This window comes from Nicotiana attenuata, unplaced genomic scaffold (assembly GCF_001879085.1).
Source record: "Nicotiana attenuata strain UT unplaced genomic scaffold, NIATTr2, whole genome shotgun sequence".
NCBI classification, from domain to species: Eukaryota; Viridiplantae; Streptophyta; class Magnoliopsida; order Solanales; family Solanaceae; genus Nicotiana; species Nicotiana attenuata.
Genome location: NW_017672303.1, coordinates 60650 through 70476, shown reverse-complemented (window position 1 = coordinate 70476; position 9827 = coordinate 60650). Strand labels below are relative to the sequence as shown.

The following is a 9827-nucleotide window of genomic DNA, read 5'->3' as shown; positions in this document are numbered from 1 at the left end:
CATAGCCTGAGTCCCAGTTCAACTGTTGTTGAACTTAGTGGCGAAGGTGCATAGCCTTGATTTAATGGCGAAGACGCGTAGCCTGAGTCCCGGTTCAACTGTTGTTGAACTTAGTCGATTTTGATGGCGAAGGCTCATGGCCTGAGTCCCAGTTCAACTGTTGTTGAACTTAGTCGATTTTGATGGCGAGGCTCATGGCCTGAGTCTCACGCTGTGGGTATCGGGTGCTGAAGCTCGATTTTGATTCGAGACCTTGAGCATCTTATACGTTTCCTTCCCAATTGGGGTATGTAGGCTGTCTTGAAGCGACTCTCGGCTCGAGATATCTCCGTGCCGGTTTCCGGCCGGAGCCCGTACCGGGGATGCGGGAGATGCTTTACAGAGATCCTCCCTTGGGGGGGGGGGGTGGGGGGGCTTCTTCTTTTTGTTTGCACTATCTGAGATCGGAGAGAGAGGGAGGACTTGGATCTTGATTTGAGATCTTTGAGTTCCCTTTCGAGTTTGGCGTTTCTTTCCTTTTGGTCCAGGGAAGAACTATGCGATTTTGCTATGAAATTCCCACAGACGGCGCCAAATTGTTTGCTCAAAAGTTATCACATACCTTATGAGTATAAAACAATATAAATGAATCACGGGAAAATCATAGCAAACTGTAATAATCCATTGGACCAAAGGAAGGAAACGAAAATAAATACTCAGACTTAAGAGGAGAAACATTAAAAGCCTTAATTGATAGTGTTGATTTGGTCTGCCTCTCCACGAAGAGGTTCAGCGCCTTACAATGATGTTTCACTTTCCCATAATATGTGTCTCGTTATATCTTTCTCTCTCTCTCCTCAATAGTCAGGAAGAAGCCCCTTTTACTAGGGCTTCCTCTCTTGGTATTTATAGCTGTGAGCCTCGTGAGCTGGCAATAAGTGGTCGTGACCACGTTGGGGTTTCGCCTTCATGATGACGGATGGGCCGTGGCTTTGTTGATCGAATCAGATAAGGGTTGGATACCGTTAATTCTGAGTGGTCATACCACTAATTAATCATGAATTAGCTTAAGAAGGGATTACCTTCGTTAATTATCGTGGGGTCGGATTCTGACCCATACACCATATAAAATCGAGAAACTCAATACACAAAGCTTTCTATTCTCTAGCTACTTGCCTACACAAATTTTATCCAATACAAATCTTTCACCAAAGATCACTTAAATATTATGGATATGGTGATGAAGTTGGGAGCACAAAGTCCTGTTGTGATTTTTAGCAGAAGTACTTGTTGCATGTCTCACACTATCGAAACGTTAATCCGTAATTTTGGTGCAAATCCTACAGTTTATGAGCTTGATAGACTTCAGAATGGGGAAGGAATTGGAGAGGGCATTGGTTGAATTAGGGTGTCAAACAAGTGTGCCTTCTGTGTTCATAGGAAATGAATTGGTTGGTGGTTCTAATGAAATCATGAGTCTCAACATTAGAGGCAAACTCAAGCAATTGCTCATTAGGGCTAATGCAATTTGGGTATAACAATAATTCTTTTGCTAGCTGAAAAGTCTAGGTCTTTAAGTCATTTTTTTTTCTTTTTCTAATAGTATGCAGACGTTTTTTTTCCCTTATCTCCAATTTTGTTGTTGATGTAATAATAGAGGTGTCTTTTGGCCATAATGATCACTTTCTACATTACTAGTTCATATCAATATACTAAAGTTCTTGCAAAATTTCGTATGTGTTAATGGAAGTAATTACACCAAGTATGGGATGGTTTAATCAAGTTTAAATATATGAATATCATAAAGAAAGAGCTAGTGAATATTCATTTATTTTTTCTTGGTTGGACTGACTAGATTTATGACATTAAACTTCTTTAGGTGATGAGATCATCAAGAAGATTAATTAATTATAAAAGCTGTCAATTTTCTAAATATAGAGGAATCTTTGTTTGGAGTAATATCCAAACATGTGTACACGCCAAGATGGATTCAACAACTTTTTGTTTTAAGAACTATAAAATTAAAAGGGCATGAAGTTTGAAAACTCTCGCGCGCCGCACGTTACGCTAAGCGTATGCCATCCATGGGGAGGAGAGCAAAGACATCAATCCATGTATCGGAATCTACTCAGAAAGGGGTGGGAAAAGTAGCTAATCCATCGTTTCATGTTGATATCCAAAACACTGAGGGGAAATCACGGGCAACTGCTAAAATAATTGGGGACGAAACTAGGGTTCCGGAAGTGGTGATTCCAGGTCCTTAATTCAACAAAGGATCGGTTGGTTGAATGGAAAAAAATCCATACAATCATCAGGAGATAGGAGGAAATTAGCATGGGCCGACGAAGTTGAACTTCAGGAGAAGCAATCAACTAAATTGCCGTCTTCTATGTGGGATAAGTTCGATATCTCAAAGATTACCGATGTTGATTTCAAGCTAGAGTACGTTAGCTCAGAAACAGAGGGTGATCGGAAAATTGGGGAGATTGAAACAAAGGTCATTGAATCCAAGATTGAATATTGGAGGAATGTAGTTATCTGCCAGGTCTTAGGTGCGTATCCACCATTCAGTGTTTTGAATAACTATTTACAAAGGATTTGGGGAAAGCATGGTATCAATAAGATTTCACTGCTTAAAAATGGAATTATCATGGTTCGCTTTGATAGTGAGGTGGGGAAGAATGATGTAATTTAGGAAGGAATTTTTCACTTTGACAATAAACCACTTATTGTCAAAGCTTGGAATGCTAATATGGATTTCTTAATTAAAGGATGAACTATGCACGGTACCAATATAGATTAGGCTACCTAGTTCGGAATTCAAGTATTGGAGTGCCAAGGGCTTGAGCAAGATTGGAAGCCTGGTAGGCAAGCCATTAATGGTTGATAAGAACACATAAAAAAAGTGGAATTGAATTTTGCAAGACTGTTGGTGAAGGTAAAAATAGGTGATCCGTTTTCGGCAATAGTCTACTTCAAGAATGAGAAGGGGACAATTGTAGAACAAAAGATAACATATGATTGGAAACCTTCTGTGTGTGATGTGTGCAACAAGTATGGACATATATGGGAAAACTGTAGGAGGAACAAGGCTAAAGAGATAGGGAAACCTACACAAGAGAATGACATAATAAGGGTAATGCAAGTGGAAGAAAGTCATGTTACAGGTAGTCCAAGCAGGCCTACAGAGCAGGTAGCCCAAATAGGACTACAAAAGCAAGATGACACAGGTAGGTATTACAAAAATGAGAAAGCTATACACAACCGAGTGGTACTGGGTGCTGGGAGAAACAGGAAATAGCAGGGTATAGGGTGGAATCAACCATAGAAACATGCTAATGTTCCTGTAGTTATTAAGGATGCGGTGACTGTTACTAATACATTCTAAGAATTGGAGAAAGTTCGATAGGATGAGGAAAAAGAAAGTCAGAGGAATATGGGTGGCCAAGTATCTCTCCTTGTGGAGGATGGTTAATATTCTTAGTTGGAATGGTAGGGGCCTAAATTGCCCTACAAATTAGAAGGAGGTCAAACTCCTCTACAATGATCTGGATGTGGGATTAATTGGTCTGTTAGAGACTAGAACCAAACATAATAAAGTAGTAGAAGTAGTTAATACAATATTTGATGGATGACAATTTTATTCAAATCATGTCTCGCACTACAATGGAAGGATTTTGATACAAAGGAGATCGGATCAATATAAACTTACCGTCCTCAATGAGAATGTTCAGGCTGTCACTTGTGTATTAATATTTGTGGCATTGCAAATGAAAGTCTTAGAAATACTTATGTATCGACCTACAANTGATACAAAGGAGATCGGATCAATATAAACTTACCGTCCTCAATGAGAATGTTCAGGCTGTCACTTGTGTATTAATATTTGTGGCATTGCAAATGAAAGTCTTAGAAATACTTATGTATGCCTACAACTTAAGGGAAGAAAAGAGAGAATTATGGGATTACCTATGCCATTTATTTGGAATAGGGCACAACCAATGGATAATTATGGGAGACTTCAACTCTGCTCTATATATAGATGATATACAAGGAGGCAATCTAGTCACACTTAATGAAGTAATTGATTTTCAGTCATGTTTGGATGTAGATGGCTTATCTGAACTGCCAAACAATAAATGCTCATACACCTGGAATAATAAGCATGAGAGTGGAAGGATCTTCTCTAGAATTGATTGTGTGTTTGTTAATGGTGAATGAATGGACAATATGGTAGACTGCAGAGCAAAATTTCTGCCTGAAAGTGTGAGTGATCATAGTCCCATTCAGATCACACTAGCACAGACTACCACCTAGTTAAGGAAAATATTTAGATACTGTAACATGTGCAGTACTCATCCAAAGTTCAAGGACATTGTGAAAAATTTATAGTCTCAGAGTGTTGAGGGGTATAAAATGTTCCTAAGTAGCTAAGAAGTTAAAGCTGCTTAAACGACAATTAAGCATAAGGTAGTTAATGTAGGCAGTCACACAACTACAAGACCATAATGATCAAATGCAGTATGAACCTGATAGCATAACAAACATATTTGTTGAGTACTATAAGAAGTTATTGGGTGAACAACGAGAATGTAGAGGAGGTATAGTTTATTGGCACTTGGAAAATGGCTATAGGTTGACTGCTAACCAACAAATGCAATTGTTGGGACCCTATACTAATAAAGATGTAAAAGAAGCTAGTGGAGCATCATGTAAAAAAATGTCCAGGACCTGATGGGTTTGGAAGTGGTTTCTTCAAGGATGCTTGAGATATTGTGGGCACAAATGTGACTGCGGCAATATTGTTTTCTTAGAAATAGGATACTCCTCAAGCAAATAAATGCTACTATAATTACATTGATCCCAAAGGTTGCCAATCTTTAAATGCTAGCTAGTTCAGGTCTATCTCATGCTGTAATGTAGTATATAAGTGCATCTCTAAGGTGTTATGCAACAGGTTGAAGCAAGTATTGCCGCACCTAGTGAATGAATCACAGGCTGCATTTGTTTAAGGTAGATCTTTAGTCAATAATGTCCTCATATGCCATGACCTACAGAGGCATTACCAAAGAAAGACTACTCCTAGGTACTTAATGAAGATAGACCTAAGGAAGGCCTATGACATGGCTAGGTATGATTTCTTAGTAGAGATGATACTAGAATTTGCTTTCCTGAATAGTTTCACACAGTTAGTTATGGCATGTGTGATCACTACTACTTTTTCAGTCAAAGTGAATGGTACAGGGTATGAGTATTTTGAAGGAAAGAGGGGCATATGTCAAGGAGACCCAATCTCTCCACTGTTATTTGTCATGGTCATGAAGTACCTCTCAAGAATTCTAAATAGGATGAGCCAGCTACCAGACTTCAGATATCACCCAGTGTGTAAAAGACATCATCTTACACACTTGGTTTTTGTAGATGATCTTGCAAAGCAGATGATAACTCAGTGAAGAGGGTAATGGAAGCATTACACTACATTTCAGAGGCATCTGGTTTGTGGCCAACATTGATAAATCAAACATATTCATAGCAGGAGTTGATGAGGAGACAAAAGCAAGAATAATTCAAATGACTGGCTTCACTCTGGGAGCTTTCCCTATCAGATAACTGGGCCTTCCCTTATTCCCAAAAAGTGGAATAAAGTGGAGTGTCACTAATTGACTGTTAAGATCACAGAGAAAATCAGGGCAACTTCTGCAAGACACATATCTTATGCTGGAAAACAGCAGGTAATAAACTCCGCGTTACTCTTAGTGCATAATTTTTAGGGTGCAGTATTTGTGTTGCCTCAGAATGTGTTGAATGAGGTATATAGAAAATGAGTTCTTATGGGGAAGCTCAGAAAAGAAGAAGAAGTTGTCATTAGTCTGCAAACTTAAGAAGCATGGTGGTTTAAATGTAAAAGAATGTAAGAACTGGAATAAAGCTTCTGTAGGTAAAATGATCTAGTTGATTATGGAAAAAGCCGATAACCTATGGTTATAATGGGTGCATGGTCTCTATATGAACAATGGAGTGGATTTTTGGAGTCACACACCTCATGCTGATAGTAGTTGGTATTGGAAGAGGTTGCACAAATTGAAGTTGTGCATGGTGAATGGAAGATATTGTGTGAATGCAAAATGGTATATACTCAGTCATGCAAAGATATCTAAAACTGATTGGTGACACACCAATAATGGATATTGCAGAGCTAGTGTGGAACAAAATTACCCTACCAAAACATAGGTTCATCCTATGGCTTGCTGTTCAAGGTAGGCTACTGACAAAAGAAAGGATGTTGGAAATGGGACTACAATGTGAAAATACAATGTGTGTACTGTGTGATGGAGCTGGAATGGAGAGTACTATATAACTTTTCTCTGATTGTGTATGGTCTACATAATTGTGGGAGATGTTAAGCTAATGGAGTGGTACCAGACTTCAACAGCAGGATGCTTTCCAATCCTTAAGCAGAATACAGAGTAGGAGATTGAGTGTGATGAAGAAGAGTATTATAGCAGCAGTGCATGGAGCAGGCTTATACCTAATTTGGCAGGCAAGAAACTGGAAGACTTTTAGAGACTCCACTGTACAGAGTAGTGTCATAGTGCAACAGATCCAAAATGTAATTAGAGAAAGAGTGGATATGATAAAGAGTTCTAAGCGAGCTAGGATGGCTAGATACATAATACATAAGCTATGTAGTTATTGATAGATACTGGTTGTCTTAGCTGAGTTGTTACTTTGTTTTGTTTGCTGAGGCTTTTCCTGGTGTCGCTAGGTAGAATGCTCTCTCTTTGTAAATTTGAATTGGTTGGCTGACTGTGATGACCCTAAAGGTCATCTCTTATTTTAGAGGTCAACTATGTTCCGAGGGCATGAAAACCTTCTTTTGCCTCATCTCGATTTACGTGCACAGTCCGAGCGCATTTCTGGAAAGCTTGTATGTGAAATTTTAGAAAAATAATGAAATTGACCAATAAAATTGATTAAAGTTGACTTTGATCAATATTTTTGGTAAACAGACCAGGACCTGTGATCCGACGGTCCCATAGGGTCCATAGTAAAATATGGGACTTGGACGTATGCCCAGAATCGAATGTCCCAAGCCCGAGAAAAGATTTTTTTAAAGAAAATTGTTTGCTGGAAAATATAAAGGCTTTTTGAAACGAAATGATGCATGTTCTTGATGGTATCGAGCCTGTATCTTGGTTCCGTAGCCCAGTACAGGTCCAACATAATAAATAAGTCAAATCTGTAAAATTCGGTAAGAATCGGAATTGGTTTGGTATAAGTCGGACCAATGGCATGGGAATTGCGAAGGGCTGATCGCAATTGCAAAAGAAGTCCTGGCCAGCCCTATTCGCATTTGCGAACATTTCTTCGCAAATGCGAAACCCTCAGTATTTTCCCAGATGTCGCAAATGCGACTATTTCTTCGCAATAGTGAAGACAGCAGAAATTCCCATGGTTCGCAATTGCGAACCCCTGATCGCAAATGCGAAGATGACAGGTTTTTCAAGCGCTTGCAATTGCGAACCCCTGGTCGCAATTGCGACATCAGAGACCTGTTAAGTGGGATTTCAGACGGGATTCCTCTCCATTTTTACAACTTTTCAAACCCTAAAACATCTTGGGCGATTTTTCAAAGTCGCAAACTCTTCCAAACCATTACTAAGTAATTTCTAACTTATTTTCTTCAATCTATAACATCTTTTTACATGATTTCGTTTCAAAATCAAGGGGTTTTCATGGGAAATTGGATGATTTTGGGTAGAACTTAGGATTTTCAAATTTTGGGAATTTGGACCTCAATTTGAGGTCCAATTTTAAAACAAATTATATATGTGAGTTCGTGGGTGAATGGGTGATCGGGTTTATATTCGAACTTCGGGTTTTGACGAAGCGGGCCCGGGGTCGATTTTTGAATTTTTGGGGAAAACAATGGGAAACCTATTTTCATGCATTAGAATTGGTTTGTTTAGCATTTATTGATATCGTTAAGTAATTCGTGGCTAGATACAAGCGAGTTGGAAGTGGAACCGAGAGGTAAAGCGGTTTTAGAGGCTTAATTTGTCCGTGGAATCGAGGTAAGTGTTTGGCTTAACCTTAGCTTGAGGGAGTATGAGTTGTGGTCTATTTGCTATGTGTTTTTATCGAGTACGACGTATAGGTGTGGTGACGAGTACCTCTACGTTGGTGTCAAGTATACCTGTAAGTCTTGTATCGTGATTGTTGTGACTCTATTATGTATCGATCATGCTCAAATTAAGAATTATTAATGTTGAACAAAGCTTATGAAAGTTTCTTGGTTATTGACTGTTATTGAGTATTGACTCAAATTAAAGTTTCATTTGGTAAAGAGATTGGGTATAGTGGAATCCCTTGCGGGGACGTTCGTTCATATTGTTGATTCCCTTGCCGGGATATTATTGCTGATATTATTGATTCGCTTGCCGGGATAGTATTGTTGATATTGTTGATTCCCTTGCCGGGATATAATTATTGATATTGTTGATTCCTTTGCCGGGACATATTATTTTCTGTTGTTTGAGTGAGGAAGAGTGTAAAGCACGAAGGGTGGTGCCGTGCAGCTTATTGTGGGAGAGTGTAAAGCACGAATGGTGATGTTGTGCCGATATTATGAGTGTTAATGCACGTAGGGTGATGTCGTGCCACTATTTGAGAGTTAATGCACGAAGGGTGATGTCATGCCTATATTGTGAGGTAATGCACAAAGGGTGATGTCGTGCCACGATTATGTGAGGTAATGCACGAAGGGTGATGCCATGCATGTGTTACCGTTTCATTTTTCTTGTTGCTTTATATATGATGTTCATTGTGTTTCCTTAATGATGTTTCCGTATTGATTTACTGTTAGAACCTGATATTACCCCGCAGCATGTCCCCTTCCCTCTTTATTCTGTTGATTTCTGTTGTTATGTTTCTGCTTGTATATGATTTAACTACACAGGTATATATGATTGTCGTGACCTAGCCTCGTCACTACTTCGCCGACGTTAGGCTGGACACTTACTCAGTACATGGGGTCGGTTGTACTGATACTACACCCTGCAGTCTTTTGTTCAGATTTCGGTACCAGACCCAGTGAGTAGCTGAGGTAGCTGTCTTCAGTCCATGGGAGACTCAGGTAGATCTGCTGGCGTCCGTAGAGCCTAAAGTCCCCCTTCTTTGTTTAGCTTTTCTGCTGTCTCTTTTCATTCCTAGAACAATTGTACTTTTCTTTCCAGACTTGTATTTGTAGTAAAAATCTTAGTTGGTCGTGAATTTGTGACACCAGATTCGTGGGTAGACATGTATTGGAGTATTTGGATTTAATTTAACTCTTCCACATTTATCATCTGTTTTACTTTAGTTTATATTTATAATTGTTGGGGTTGATTGTTATTGTGTAGAACCGTAATAGTTGGCTTGCCTAGCTTTCACGAGTAGGCGCCATCAGTACTCCCGATGGTGGGAAATCCGGGTCGTGACAAGTTGGTATCAGTGCTCTAGGTTGCCTAGGTCTCACAATTAACGAACAAGCTAGGTATAGTCTGAGGGATCGGTACGGAGACGTCTGTGCTTATCCCCAGAGGCTACAGAGCTCAGGAACTACTTCACATCTATTCTTCTCTGTCGTGCAATTTGACTTCTCAATGCTAATTAGACTTCTACTCTGTTCTCTTGCAGATGGCGAGAACACATGCTTCTTCATCCGCTTATCAGCAGCTCGAGCCCCCAGTGGCAGCTGCTACAAGGGGTAGAGGACGAGGCCGAGGCAGGGGCAGGGCTCAGCCTAGAGCAGCAGTACCAATAGCAGAGCCTCAGGTAGAGTTCGAGGAAGAGGCTCCAGTCCAGAC

At 39.7% G+C, this 9827-nt stretch overlaps 1 pseudogene; it reads left to right on the top strand.

The window, feature by feature from the left end:
* The first annotated feature begins 1207 nt into the window (after positions 1 to 1207).
* Positions 1208 to 1517, top strand: LOC109212666 (annotated as a pseudogene).
* The last annotated feature ends 8310 nt before the right edge of the window (positions 1518 to 9827 follow it).